The following is a 16,400-nucleotide window of genomic DNA, read 5'->3' on the forward strand; positions in this document are numbered from 1 at the left end:
ATCTTTGTAGGCCATCTTAAGGATTTGGGTCTTTATCCTACAAGTAATGATAGGTCATTGACTGCAAAAAATACTCACTCATTTTCACTCAGCAGGCATTTCTTGAAACTGTATTACATGCCAAGCATTGGCCAGGCACTAGGCATAGAGCAGCAAGTAAGAAAGACATGTCTGAGACTGCTAATTTCACTTTGGTACCCATTTTCTCTTCCTTTCTTAGCAACAACAACAACAACAAAAACAGTTGCTGTTAGGTCCACTCTGACTAATGATGACCCCATGTGTATCAGAGTAGAGCTGTGTTCCGTAGGGTTTTCATGGCTGTGACCTTTCAGAAGTAGTTTGGCAGGTCTCTCTTCTGAGGCGCCTCTGGGTAGCTTTGAACTGCCAAACTTCTGGTTAGGAGGCCGGTGCTTAGCCTTCTGCACTGCCCAGGAACTCTTTCCTTAACAATAAAAAAACCCAAACCAGTTGCTGTGAAGTCGATTCCAACTTATAGTGACCCTGTAGGACTGAGTAGAACTGCCCCATAGGGTTTCCAAGGTTGTAACCTTTACAGAAGTAGACTGCCACATCTTTCTCCCATGGAGCAGCTGGTGGACTTGAACTACTGACCTTCAGTTATCAGCCGAGTGCTTAACCACTGTACCACCAAGGCTCCTTTCCCTTAACAATAGAAACTACATTTCTCAGCCTCCCTTGCAGAAGATACGACCATGTGACTAGGTTTAGGCCAATGAGATGTAAATAGAAGTATATCTAAAGGAAGAAGCCTTGCGTCTTTTCACTTCATCTTCTTTCATGCTGATTTTGAAAATCACGCCACATCTGGGCCACAAGACGAAAGCATTATATTGAGGATTGTTGTTGTTGTCAGTTCCGATTCATAGAGACCCCATGTGACACGGTAGAACTGCACCATAAGGTTTTCTTGGCTGTAACCTTTATGGAAGCAGCTTGTCAGGTCTTTCCCCTGCGAAATGTCTGGATGGGTCTTAGTTATCTAGTACTGCTATAACAGAAATACCACAAGTGGGGATTTTACCAAGCAGAAATTTATTCTCTTACAGTCTAGGAAACTAGATGTCCGAATTCAGAGAGCCAGCTCTAGGGTAAGGCTTTCTCTCTCTGTTAGCTCTGGAGCTTCTGCTTCCTGGTTCCTTGGAGATCTCCATGTGTTTTGGCATCTACCTTACCCAATCTCTTCTCTGCTTGCTTGACTAATCTCTTTTATATCTCAAAAAAGTTTGACTCAAGATACACCCTACACTAATCCTACATCATTAACGTGCAACTCATTCCCAAAAGGAGTTATAACCACAGGCGTAGAGATTAGGATTTATAACCCATATTTTGGAGGGACATAATCCAGTCCTTAACAGTTAGCAACTGAGCTCCTAAGTGTTTTCACCAGGAGGACCCCTTTGTTTTGAGGATAGCAGAGTAGAAATACAGAAGAAGCCTGTCTCCTTGACTGTCTTGGAGCCACTTTACCAGCCCTGGACTGCTTACCTCCGACTTCTTCCACAAGAGAGAGAAAAAAAGTTTTTATTTTCTTTAAGCCACTGTTTAGTTTGGATTTACCATGACAAGCGCATAAACCTCACCCTAGCTGGTCCAATAGTTGTCTACTATCTACAAGTTATCTACAAACGCCAATCCCATTTCTCATGGAGTTTACATTCTATTGTGGAGAAAAAGGTAATAAACAAGAAGAAAAGAAAGATCACTTAGTGATAAGCACCATGAAGAAAATAATGCTGAATGGCTGTTTCAGATTAATGGTTAAAGAAGGCCTTTTTGAAGAAGTGACATTTAAACTGTGTCATGTCAGATTGTTGCCTGTGAAAGATCACTGGCAGAGGTATGGCCTTTGGGTTATATGGGTGGGCAGCCTCTTCTTTGGACAGGCCAAAGGTGTGACGAAGGTAAAGGCCCCGTTGCTGGTGGTTTTCTGAGACTGGTCCTCTCATACTCTGCCTTAACTGCACATGACTTCCTCTAACATGCAAATACCAGAAGATAAATCTCAAATCAATGTCCAAGGGGATGCCAAATTCATTATACCTGCACCCCACACTCATAACAGTTACCAAGGTGATCCTCTAACCTCTCAACTATCAGCGCAGACTGCCCTGATTCTGAACTGGTGACCAGAAGTGAATATGTTTGTATTTTGTTTGATGACAGACCTTGTGGTTTGCCCTGCCAACCTCCATTTACAAATCTCAGATCTGAGCTTAGCGTAGTGACATTATTCCATGTTGAAGCTCATTTCCTTTTTTGAAAAGGTCTGCCAGAGGGTACAGTGGTTAAGAGCTCAGGCTGCTAACCAGAAGGTCAGCAGTTCAAATCCACCAGCCGCTCCTTGAGAACCCTATGGAGCAGTCCTACTCTGTCCTATAGGGTCACTATGAGTTGAAATTGACTTGACGGCAATGGTTTTCTCTTACAAAGAGAAAGCAGTGATTTGCAGGGATCTCTTGTCCACAAAGAAGTTATACTTCCTTCACCAGCAAAGATAGTATTTCCTCAGCACTCTAAAATTAAGACCTTTGTTATTGGATGAGCGGCTGTTTACAGGGCAGTTGGTGCATGTGATTCTCCCCTCCTGCCTTTGTTGTCTGCTGTTCCCAGCTCCACGTGTCACTTGCCTGATTCAGTGGTAGTGACAGACTAAGAACCTCTTTTGAATAACTGGGGAGCAGGTGTGGGATAAATAACCTTGTCCTGAGGACAAAATGAAACCCCAATATTTTATTCCTCTGCTCTCCAAAACAACAAGAACCAGGACTCTGTGACCAGGACTTGAAAAGGGACAATTGGATACCCATTCTGACTATGGTGGTACCTACCCATTAACTCTGACTTGATTCATTGCCGTGGAAAAACTGCCACACTTTTCTCTTACAGGATTTGCTTCTTTCTTTCAAGGTTAACTTCATTGCCTAACATTCCCAGGAAGCCATGAAGTTGCTGAGCTAATGATGCCAAGAACCACTGAACTTCATGGAAGAACGGTTTGTGCCCTGGATAAATATCTCTTGACCTACTGGTCGGAGCACTGGCCCAGGAGTCAGAGGACTTATTTTCCTTCTAAGCTTTTATTATGATCCAGTCATCTGGTGACGCTCGGCTAAGGTGGTAACGACCCCAGCCTATCCCCACTTCTCAGGAATGCTGTATGGATGGAATCCGCAGCATGTTCATGCTTACTGAGCTATTACGAAGGCAGGGGCTCTGAGTGATCACATGTGGAATTCAATCCCATTCATTTATGTAATTCAGTTACATGGAAGCTGACCAATCATTGCATCAACACATTCAGTATAGCTTCTAATCTGAAAGACAGTATTAAACAGCAGTTAAGAGTGTAGACTGTGGAGACAGATAAATACAGGCTCAAGGGCCTGCTCTGTCACTTATAGCTGTGTGACCTTGAGCAAGTCACTTAAGCTCTCTGAGGTACAGTTTCTTCATCTATCAAAAATAGTATCTTGCTCTGAGAGTACTATGGTGGACAAATCATGCATGTGGAACACAATGTCTGTTATCTAGTAAATACTCAGAACAACATAGCTTTTAAATTTACTATTAATAATGATATTGATTACAAACTGAATGAACACTTTTAAACACATGAATAGCTTGAACCGGCATCCCAGAGAAGAGAAAATTAAAGAGAAAAGCCTGTACCAGCAACAGAGCATTTTAGAATACAGTTTAGAAGAGAAGAAAAATGACCCCACAGGCAGCCCCGGGTTAGGAACATCAACATACAACCGGACAAGTCACACTGAAGAATGGACTGCCACATAAATTTAGATAAATACAATGTTTTGTAATAACGAATGCATGCACTACTTTGTGACACGCACGAAAACACTGGGGTTTAGAAGTGTTACTTAAGTGTTTTATATTTATATGCATAGAAGGATAAAATACACACTATCTACTAAGACAAATGCTTCATGTGAACGTTGGGTTCTGGCATCACACATGTGGGTCTATGCCCTGCCCTTCCTGTGATGAAAGTGTAGAACTTGGGTTACTGTCTTAGTTACCTACTGCTGCTATAACAGAATGCCACAAGTAAATGGCTTTAACAAATAGAAATGTAATCTCTTACAGTCGGGAGGCTAGACGCCCGAACTCAGGGTGCCAGCTTCAGGGGAAGGCTTTCTTTTTCTGTCAGCTCTGGAGGTAGGTCACTGTCGTCAATATTCCCCTGAATCTAGGAGTTTCTCAGGTCAGGAATCCTGGGTCCAAAGGACATGCTTCACTCTTGGCTCTTCTTTCTTTGTGGTAGGAGGTCTTTTTCCTCTGTGCTTCCTTCTCTCTTTTATATCTCAAAAGAGATTGACTCAAGATACAACCTAATCCTGTAGATTGAGTCCTGCCTCATTAACATAACTGCCTCTAATCCTGCCTCATTGACATCATAGAGTTTAGGATTTACAACACACAGGGTAATTACCTCAGATCACAAAATGGAGGACAATCACTCAATACTGGGAATCATGGCCTAGCAAATTTAATACACATTTTGGGGGGACACAATTCAATCCATAACAGATACCATTAGCAATTATGAGATCTCATCACAGGTTTACAACTCTAAGAAGGGAACACAGGGTTGATTTTGGAGTGCTTTGGCTTTTCTTGTTTTATCCTTGTGATTCACTGAAAGGAAAGTCAAAATGATTTTTATTGCAGCTTAAACTAAGAACAACCCAGAGAGAGTAATCTATCCCTCTTGGTAGTATTAAGCCTGGTATTGTTAGGTGCTATTGAGTCAGTTTGGACTCATAGTGGCCTTAGGTACGACAGAACGAAACACTGCCGGGTCCTGCATCATCCTCACAATTGTTGCTGTGTTTGAGCCCATTGTTTCAGCATTAAGTCTAGCAAAGCCCAGGAACAGAACTCACTCAACCCCTTTCAAAACAGGTGAGAGCATTTCTACCCCACAACCCCCATCTCTCAGGCAAGATACAGAGAAGTTCAAATATTCTTCTCTCTAGTGAGGAATAAAATCATTGTGGAAACTCAGGAATGATACTGTCCTTTTTGGGGCACTGGTAAACCTCTCCCCAGACTAAGAATCACAAGGAAGATGTCTTTTGGAGTTTCAGAGACCCAACTTATGAGCATCAGAGTTTAACATTATAATTTCTTGCTAAAAGACAAATCTCAGAATGTCTGGTATAGACTGACTTTCTCTTTTCCTTAGTTCTGCCATTTTGCTCTATAGGCACAATTATGTGGCAGGCCGTCGGGTTGACCAAGTTTCTGAGCTCTGTTCATTAGAATTGTACTTTTGGAGAATTGTCCTTAGAAACGAGATGGGATTTTGGCCTCAGGATCTTATCAATGGCTATTACACTACTGGCCAGTGCAATAATGAATCAAACCAGAAAACAAACAAACAAAGAGACGATCAAACCAATCTCTTAGTGTTATGGAAACAGCAAGTCTCAGTGAAATCACTTTCCTCTAGGAGTTGTGTGGAAACTTGTGGTGCAATTTTGGTTGCTCCAAGGATTATTTGTAGTTTTTTGTGCTCCTGTGTGCAGAAGAAATCATCTGTTTTATTATGACTTTTAACGTAGCACCCAAGCATGGTAATATTAAAATGCCTGGTGTAGTATAATAAATTACTGTCTTTTTTTCTCCCTTTATATTATAGCTAGGGTTTGTTTGTTTATATGTTGGTAGGTTATCTTAGGAGCCCTGGTGGTACAATGGTGAAACACTAAGCTGTTAGCCAAAAGGTTGGCAGTTCAAACCTGCTCAGCCGCTCCGTGGAAGGAAGACCTGGAGATCTGGTCCTATAAAGATTACAGCCTAGGAAACCCTATGGGACAGTTCAACCCTGTCTCGTGGGGTCACTATGACTAGAACTCAACTCAACGGCACCCAACAACAACAGGTTACATTTTCTGTGAATTTTCATTTCAGAATAAAAAAGATGTTGCAAAATGGCTGATAACCATTAGCTTGCACAAAGAGAAAAATGCAAAAGAATTTTTCAACTATATATCGAGTTGATTCAGGGCTGTGTAGATACTACCTTTCTCCTTTCATAAAGCATTTCTTCGGTGCCAATGCCTCCCAGCTCAACAAGTGTCTGAAGAAAATTCACTCACCGGAAAAATAATTTAGTAATGAATCAGTGGAGAGCTAGTACCTTTGGAGAACAATTTAGAGGACAATTTTGTATGTTTCTGGATAATTAATCTGTTTCATGATTTACAGCACTGACTTCAAATATGTATTTGTCGCATGTGATTATTTTCCCTTCCTCCCAGCAGGTTTTTTTTTTTTTGGATAGGATGTTTGTTTTTAATGCTGTGTTTCTTAGTTACCAATTTTTTTTAAAAAAATTGAAATCCACATGAGTATTTAATGTGGAATGTTGAGCTAGTTTTAATCAGCAAGTTGTGTTGTTAGGTGCCGCAGAGTTGGTTTCAGCTCATAGCAACCCTGTGTACAACAGAATGAAACACTGCCCGGTCCTGTGCCATTCTCACAGTCATTTTTATGTTTGAGCCCATTGTTGCAGCCACTGTGTCAATCCATCTCATTAAGGGTCTTCCTCTTTTTCGTTGACCCTCTACTTTACCAAGCATGATGTCCTTCTTCAGGGACTGGTCCCTCCTGATAACATGTCCAAAGTATATGAGATGAAGTCTTGCTACCCTCACTTCCAAGGAGCACTCTGGCTGTATTTCTTCAAAGGCAGTCTTGTTCGTTCTTCTGGCAGACCACCATATATTCAATGTTCTTCACCAACACCATAATTCAAAGCTATCCATTCTTCTTTGGTCTTTCTTATTCATTGTCCAGCTTTCATAAGCATAGGAGGCAATTGAAAATATCATGGCTTGGGTCAAGCGCACCTTAGTCCTCAAACTGACATCTTTACTTTTTAACACTATAAAGATGTCTTTTGCAGCAGATTTTCCCAAAGCAATACGTCCTTTGATTTCCTGACTGCTGAGTCCGTGGATGTTGGTTATGGATTCACGTAAATGAAATCATTTACAGGGTCAATCTTTACTCCATTTATCATGACGTTGCTTATTGGTCCAGTTGTGAGGATTTTTGTTTTCTTTATATTGAATTGTAGTCTTTACTGAAGGCTATAGTCCCTGATCCTTGTCAGTACGTGCTTCAAGTCCTCTTCACTTTCAGCAAGCAAGGTTGTGTCATCTGCATAATGCAGATAGTTAATGAATCTTCTACCAATCCTGATGCTACATTCTTCTTCATATAGTCCAGGTTCTTGGGTTGTTTGTTCAGCATACAGATTAAATAAGTGTGGTGGAAAGCTGCAGCCCTGACACACATCTTTCTTGATTTTAAACTGTGCAGTATCCCTTTGCTCTGTTTGAATGACTGCCTCATGGTCTATGTACAGGTTTCACATGAGCACAATTAAACAAACAAGCAAAAAACCCATTGCCATCGAGTCGATTCCAATTCACAGCACCCCTATATGACAGAGTAGAACTGTCACATAGAGTTTCCAAGGAGCTTCTGGTGCTAATGGATCCCAACTGCCCACATTTTTGTTAGCAGCGGAGCTCTTAACTACTGTGCCACGGGCTCCACCACAATTTAGTGTTCTGGCATTCCCATTCTTCATAATGTTATCCATAATTCGTTATGATCCACACAGTCGAATGCCTTTGCATAGCCAGTAAAACACAGGTGAACATCATTCTGATATTCTCTGCTTTCAGCCAAGATCCATCTGACATCATCAATGATATCCCTTCCATGCCCTCTTCTGAAGCAGGCTTGAATTTCTGGCAGTTCCCTGTTGATGTACTGCTGCAACTGCTTTTTAATGATCCTCAGCAAAATTTTACTTGCATGTGATATTAACGGTATTGTTGGATAATTTCCACATTCGGTTGGATCACCTTTCCTGGGAATGGGCACAAATATGGATCTCTTGCAGTTGGTTGGCCTGGTAGCTGTCTTCCAAATCTCTTGGCATAGACGAATGAGCACCTCCAGCGCTGCATCTGTTGTTGAAACATCTCAATTGGTATTCCACCAATTCCTGGAGCTTTGTTTTTCTCCAATGCCTTCAGTGCAGCTTGGACTTCTTCCTTCAATACCATCAGTTCTTGATCATATGCTACCTCCTGAAATGGTTGAACATCGACCAATTCTTTTTGGTGCAGTGACTGTGTATTCCTTCCATCTGCTTTTGATGCTTCCTGTGTCATTCAATATTTTGCCCATAGAATTCTTCAGTATTGCAACTTGTGGCTTAAATTTTTTCTTCAGTTCTTTCAGCTTGAGAAATGCCAAGTGTGTTCTTCCCTTTTGGCTTTCTAACTCCAGGTCTTTGTACAATTCATTATAATATTTTACTTTGTCTTCTCAAGCTGCCCTTTGAAATCTTCTGTTCAGCTCTTTTACTTCAGCAGCAAATTACACTGTAGTACAAATTGCAACCCAGATTTTTTTCTGGGTGCTTTCAAGGCCGTAGTCCATTCTCTGCATATGTTGAAATCTCCCTCCTTTTAGGACCTGAATCTAAAGGTCCTAAAGGCTAAAGACTGGTAAGCACTGCTTTCAGGAGCAAAGAAAAAGTCAGAATCCATTTTCAGGGCTGATAAAATAAGGTGGGACTGGCCATTTTGGTATGATGCTATGAGTTACAAAACTGTGTGCTTCCATACGTGTGTGGGAAAGTTTGTTCCTCTTGCCCTTTAAAGTTTGAAACTTGAGATAAAATATAAATTTATTATCCTGGAGGTATAATTCATTATGACATTCTCACTCTGGCTAACTTTAACACAAATTACTAACAAAACTGGCCTGGAACCTGGAGCACAAAGCATCAAACACATCAGGTAAATTGAGGTTGAAGTGACTGTCCAGGATCTATTCCATGATGTGGAGGTAAGCTGAAAAAAATGGAGAAAAATCTTTTGTTAGGAGAGTCTTGTAAGTGATAGGGCAAAGTGACTCATTCAATATAAAGTTTGACACTGAAAACTCATGCTAGTGGATAGATTGTAAACAGGTACCTTTTGTCCCTACGTACCTTTCTGTGCCTATGGAAGTCAGACCTGATGATCTTGGCACGCTTCCTGTTAAAGCAGGATATTGATTCAGAATCCTTCTAAACACAGACCTCCAAGAAGCCACTCCCCATTCATTCTTGGAACATGAAACATTGCTTTCTGTACCCACTGGGGTGTTCATTCAAGTGACATCAGTATATGGATGAGCCCAGGAGTACAAAGGAGGCCAGGTTCTGTCTTTAGAGGTGCAAGAAAGAATTTCTTTAATTGAGAGAGAATTGCCTGCGAATTACAAAACGTTAGAACTGGAAGCTCAAAGTAATCAGCATGTCCATGGGATCAGCATCCTAAGATAGTTATTCTCTTAAAGATAGAACAAGTAGAAAGGGTTAACAAGAGTAATTTATTATGTCCAGGATTTCTTTGCCAGAGAGTAAGAAAGAGAGAGAGAACGATCTCCAAGTCTGTGACCACACACGTTGACAGTCCAGTAATCTCACTGGAAACAAAAGTCAAAAGAAAAATATGAAGCTACTTTGCAAGGGACATCATTTATCAGTTGTTCTTCAAGACGAGATATAATGATGCTTTTGGTTTTGCAGGCACAATGGCCTAATCCTTCATTTTGTACACAGGAAAATTTTCGGGTTTACTATTTTACAACCAGATTTTGTGAAAATGGACTGCAGATAACCATCTTATTGATAGTATTCTCTTGTAAACACCTTATGTTTTGAGTCCTAATTGAAAAATTTCACCCTAACAGATTAAAAAAACCAAAAACCAAAACCACCACAACAAAAAGTCCCCATGGACACTGCAATTAGAGCAATCTCAGTGACGCTCCACTAGGGAACATGACTATATGAGCAATGTCTCTCTTGTTTTACACTATTGGAAAATGAAACATCTCAAGACAGCTAAATACCATGTCTCTACACAATGTCTCCTCTTGGGTTTCCTGACTCCATTTCTGAAGTAAACGGATGGTGCTTTTTTTCTCCTTCTCAGCTTTGCTGAGTGTTAGATACTCTGAAGGAACTGCATTTCAACGTTGTGGGTAATTCAATCTTTTAGGGCATAGGCGATGGAGGATCAAAAAGAGCCTAGAGTCTTCTTAAGAGCAAATAGAAAATGTCACAAGTCTCTACACCCAGGCAGATTTATGACTTGGTGTCTGGTGAATCTTGAGATTAACACTCTCCAACTCCTATTGTCTAGACCTGGCAAAGGCAGAAGATTAACGTCAACAGGAAGGCAGCCTGTACTAGATATTAGAAATACAGATCCTGGCTCTGACTGAGCTATAGATCAAAGAAGCTTGCAATGTAGACAGAATCTGTAAGGAAATTTGCAAATCAGGAGAACCCATTCAAGTCGAGAGTGAAAAAGCAAGGCCCAGAAAGGAAAAGAAGGTGCATGAAAACTCAACTGGAAGAGACCAACACGATCTCATACTTTAACCTGGTCAAGTTCTGACTTTTGATTATAGTTAGTTGGATGTGGAGGGAGGGCTGAGGGCAGAGATCTTATCTGTGGTTACAACCTTTGTTCAGTGGTGACAGATACCTCAGAGATCTCGCAGGCAGAAGTGGGGTATTTGTTTAAAAAACCATCATTTAATTCCCACTTGAGTGTGTGTGCTTGGAAATCTGCCTTCATCCAAAGACATTTAAAGGGGATGTTTAGAGAGATCATTTACCATCTCTCCTCCTCCGAGTAAAACGTTGTGATGATTTACTTCTACGGAAGGTAGGAGGATTAAGATCAATCATAAAGTGCACTCTTTCTGAAATAACCAGCACAGGCTGGCTGGTATCCAGAACAGGAGTGGTCAGTGGGCCTGAGTTCTGTCTGCAAGGTCACAAATGGTTATAGGGTGAGTTTCTATGGGCTGTAATTCACCCCCTGTTTTGACTCATCCTTGGTTCCACTGTTTATTAATTCTTCATGTTAATTTGTTCATTCTTCAAGCAGGTATTAATCTCTATTAGTTTTGAGCTTAGCAATCAGTTTTAAAGCTCTTACTGCCAGATTCGTTCTCAGCTGCTGTCATTTTGGCTCAGTTGCATTCCAGAGTTAATTCTTTAAAAGTGTAAACCAGATCATAAGACACCTTAACCTAACCCTTCATTGGCTACCCATCTCATTTACAGTAATATCTAAACTCCTTCCCTTGATGTCTAAAGCCTTACCTCTCAGACCTTATCTCTTAATCACTGTCCCCAAAGCTCACGTTTGTTCCCACCAGGGGGTTTGTGCTGGATACTCCCTCCATCTACAATCCTCTTGCCCTTGCCATTTTTGCATGGCTGGCTCCTTCTTGTCATTCAAGCCTCAACTTAAATGTCATCTCCACACAAGGCCTTTCTGATACCCAAGAGACTTTCTATCATGACACCCAGTTTTCTTTGCTTCATAGCTCTTATCAGCATCAGATAGCTTCTTGTTTGTTTTCCTTCCTTTCTTTCCTACTAAAACGTAAGCACTATGAGAGCAGTGACTTGGATTGTCTTGTTCTCAACTGCCTCTGTTCCTAAAGTTTGTCTTTAAGTCTAACTTGTAGGTGAGCCAGAACAGGTACATACAGTTCTTATTTAGCATCAGTTAGTCAAATGTTTGTCTTAGTATGTAGTATATAGTTTATCTTTCTATGCATGTAAAGGAGCTCTAGTGGCACAGTGGTTAAGAGCTATGGTGAGCTACAGCTGCTAATCAAAATGTCGGCAGTTCGAATCCACCAGCCGCTTCTTGTAACCCCTATGGAGCAGTTCTACTCTGCCCTATCAGGTTGCTATGAGTCGGAATCGACTCAACAGCAACAGGTTTTATGCATATAAAACACTTAAGAAACACTTCCAAATATACTAAAACATCTTAAACATAGTAATACAGTACATAATACAGTTCATTATTAAAAACCATTTTATTTAATTCAAGGTTTTAATGTAATAGGCTTTAAGGTAGTCCGTTCTTAAGTAGGAGTTGTCTGTAAATCGGGCGTTCTTAACCCAGGGGCTGCCTGTGTGTGTTGAAGTCATGGATCTTAGATACGCTTCAGAATCACTCATGGGAATCTGGCACACTATTTTGACTGTGTGTATGTACTCAGATGGGAGAAACGCTGCATTGGATTTCCATTCAGAGTGTGATGGGAGCTTGCACGTCCTTTTCCACACGATGAACTTTGAAAACCTGGATAACTCTTGCCTGCGTGTCTGTGCACAGGAGAATCTGTGTTCTCTCAGTCACTGAGTGCTTGGGAACTCTTCTATCCTTTTAATACAAGATGTAGTTTTAAAACTTAGAAACTGTTGAGTTCATGTGCTTGCATCAAATCTTCTGTGTAGAGTTTTCTCATTTAAAGGATACACTGGGTCTTATGCGTCCTTATTACACAGAATATACTTTGCAAATCAGGATACCTCTCTTGACTTAACATAATTGCTTGGGAGAATCTGCGTAGTGTTTTTTCTGTCAATACATATTGGGAACTGTAATGGTTAAGGTTGTGTGTCAACTTGGCTGGGCCATGAGTCTCAGCTGAAAGGAGGTTTCCTTAGGGGATGTGACCTATATCCAATATAGGTGGACTTTCTGGCAAGGCTCATGGCTTTTTGCTCACTCTGGATCCTGCCTGCCGATCTTGGAATTCATTGATATTCGCAGCCTGTGAGCAAGAGCCCTGCAGTCTGACCTGCTGATATTGAGTTCACCAACCCCTGCAGCTACATGAGTCAGGGAGTTTCCAGCCTCTACAACTGCATAATCCTTTTCCTTCATATAAATCTCTTTCTGTATACACTTACATGCTTTACTGGTTTTGCGCTCCAGAGAACCCAGCCTAAGACAGGAACTTTAGAACCCTTATAACACGAGGTGTGTCTTTAAAAAAAAATTTTTGTTGTTGAGAATATTCACAGCAAAAGATACACCAATTCAGCACCAGCTTCTACCCGTACGATTCATTGACGCTGATTACATTCTTCAAGCTGTGCAATCATTCTTACCCTGCTTTTATGAGTTGTTCCTCCCCCAACACAAGATGTGTCTTAAAACCCTGGAAAACTATTTTGACTTCATATACATGAGTGGAGAGAAACTCTATATTGTATTTTCTTGGAAAGAATATATTGGGAAATTTTAAAAAATCACTCATGGATCTGTTTAAAAAATACAGATGCCTGAATCCCCACTCTGGGTGACCCTGAACAAGGAGGTCGCATGTGAATCTCAGGTATCTCTGCTTTTAAAAGTTCCACAAATGATTCTAACACACACACCAGTCCAATCATCTCTAAACCTTTTTTTTTTTAATCGCCCCTACCAGTAGAAAAATTTCGAGAATGGAACACTAATATGTGCTTATTTATTTAATTTTAAATCATGTATATAAAGCACTACATTTATAAAAGTATTAAAATGGATAAGATAAAAATAAGCATATTAAAAATAACTCTTATTTGCTAACTGTAAAATAATTCTTGCATTCATTAAGTTAACAATAATCTGGATGCTTAGTTTTTAAATATTCCTGCTAATTGTTATGTCTTCATACTATCATTAATATCTCAAGATTCAGTATCTGTGGAGGGTGAGCATTATCATTAATGATAGTAGACATGAAAATAATTTCAAATTTTTTCTTGATGATTTTTTTCTTCAATATCTTGGGAAATGTGATTAGGTCATTGTGATTTTTAACATGAAAGTTTCTACTTGGAGAATCAGAATTATCAGTTCTCTGCCTTTTCTTGTGGTTACTTGTGCTTCCTTTTTTGCATTATCTTCAAACTGGAGCTTCTTTATAGGATTTATCTTATGTTGTCCATTGTCTATTTGTTAGAGTTAATTTCATTAGCACTAGGCAATATAATGGGAGCCCTTGGTGGCACAGTGGTTAAGAGCTCAGCTGCTAACTAAAAGGTCAGCAGTTCGAATCTACCAGCTGCTTCTTGGAAACCCCATGGGGCAGTTCTACTCTGCCCTATAGGGTCACTATGAGTAGAAATAAACTCGATGGCAATGGGTTTTGATAGTACAATCACAGTTTGACTTAAAATGGCCCACGCAGCCTGCAATATGTGGCAACCAATGAAAACAAGTGAGTTGCCTCTATGCACCTTTCCACACTGACTCCTGAACAATGCCTCACTTCCTGTAGGTAAGGGACCCAGGATGAGCAAGGGTACCAGGGTTAAAGAGTGCATTGAAGTTAATAAAACTTAAATTTTAAGATAAGAATAAACATAAACAAGACCGAGAGAGCCAGATGAATTTAGAGAGCTAGGCATGACATTTTAGATAAGGGTAAGCAATTCTGCTTTATCCTGAGTGCAAGGAAAGCCACTGAAAGGTTTACACAGACAGGTAATAAGATCGTATTTATGTTTCTAAAAGATCACTTGGGCTGGACTGAAGAAAGCGAGGACGAAACCTAGGTAGGAAATCATTGCAGGCTGGGGGGGATGGGGTGGGAGTTGGGCTAACGCAAAATCTATTTTGGAATAAAATTGACGGGATTATGACATGAGAAAGGGAAATGGGAAACGAGGAATCTTGGTGAATTTATGGGTTACCAGTTACTGCACGGGATATCATTCCTTACAACTCAGGATTCAAATGTAGCTGTGTTGTAAGGAATGAGATCGCTCCTTACGAAATATTCAAATCATTTCTAAACCCAGCTCTTTGGCATCATCTCTTATTCCATGCACAATTTAGCTTTTGTTTGGGGAAAAAATTTTATTAATTAGGATGGAATCTCATTGGGCTTGGTTTAAAAGACTCTGTCAAACCCAGGAAATCCATAATCTTTTCTTGAAAGTGAATGGAGTTTTACTAAGGTGAGATTTCATTAACTTTCCATTTTCTTCCCTCAAGAACATAAAATTTTCACCAAAAATGCATGACCTGGGAGTGAAAAACAAAGAAGTTGAGAAATATTAGTAATATTCATCTCCTTTGAGAAGGAGACAGTGAACAAATACATTGTTTTGAATAACTAGTTAGTAAAAACTGTAAGATGATTAAAGACATTTTGAAGTGGACCATCTATTAACACAGCCAAATACATTTTTGCACACATCTTACAAAAATACAGAATGCCAACAGTAAAATATCTGCACCTTAGAGTTGAAAGCTCTGGCACCATGATGAGTTTTTGTGTGAGGTTCTTCAGCTAAGAGTCAGATGGTTGTCTGAGTATCATCTTGCAAAGTGCAATGTTTTTTCACACTTTCAACGAAAATGAGCTAATAATTTAGCCTAACAATCTGGTGCTGCCTAACGAGTCCTCCTCAACAAGTGAGGTTTGCATGGGAACAATTAGTCCTTAGTCTTCATTTTGCACCACTTACAGCTGGTCCTTATATTGTTCAAATCAAGTGGCACCATGATCTTTCCCACAAATTGCCAATATTGGTGGTTGTAAAGCTGATTTCTAACTTTTTAAATGCCCTCTGGAGTTCTCTCTTTTTCCCAACAAAAGTATTAACCTGAAATAAAAACAATTAATAGAGGTTTACCAGCAGGGTTGGCAGCCTTCTACTTGTCTTCATAAATGCATGTAGCACTCTTTACTCTACCAAGAACATTTGTTTTTCATCAGTATTATTTATAAATGTGAACGTGCCACATTTGTTTGGCATGCATGCCGGACGGGTTGCATAAGCCTTTTCTTCTTTTAAAGGAAGGTTTTAATAATGAATTTTCTCTTGTACTTGGAGTTCATCTAACTTGTTTTAAGGACTTATTTAAAAATATCTAGGTTTTGATCACCTTTCAAGTCTTTAGAAACTTACTCCATTATTGCTTTCTTTTTCTCCAACACATCCTACTTTTTCTCATTCCTTCTGGTCATCTGTCTTCTGTCTGCATGCCTTCTTTCTATTCTCCTCCAAGCAGCTTACCTTTGAATGGCTTCAGGCTAGGCATGAAGACAGAGAAGGACCTGAAGATCAGACAATCCAATGGGGAAAACAAATTCAGAAACAAGAAATTTCGGTATTGATAAAAGAGGCCCCGAGAGAGGTATAGATGAAGTGTTAAGCTAGCTTATAGGAGTCCCTGGGTAGTGCAAACGCCTGGCTGAAAAATTGGTGGTTTGAGTCCACTCGAGGTGCCACAGAAGAAAGGCCTGCAGATCTACTTCCTAAAACTCAGTCAATGAAAATCCTATGGAGCACAGCTCTACCCTGACAGACTTGGGGTCGCATTGAGTCTGCGTCACCTTGACGAAAGCTGATTTGTTTGTTGATAAGAGAGGTACAGATAAGGTATTAAGGTAGCTTATGGGACTATCAGTGCAGTGGGTAAGTGTTCAGCTGCTAACCAAAAGGTCGGCAGTTT

The sequence above is a fragment of the Loxodonta africana genome, chromosome 22, assembly GCF_030014295.1.
Source record: "Loxodonta africana isolate mLoxAfr1 chromosome 22, mLoxAfr1.hap2, whole genome shotgun sequence".
In the NCBI taxonomy this organism is placed as follows: Eukaryota; Metazoa; Chordata; class Mammalia; order Proboscidea; family Elephantidae; genus Loxodonta; species Loxodonta africana.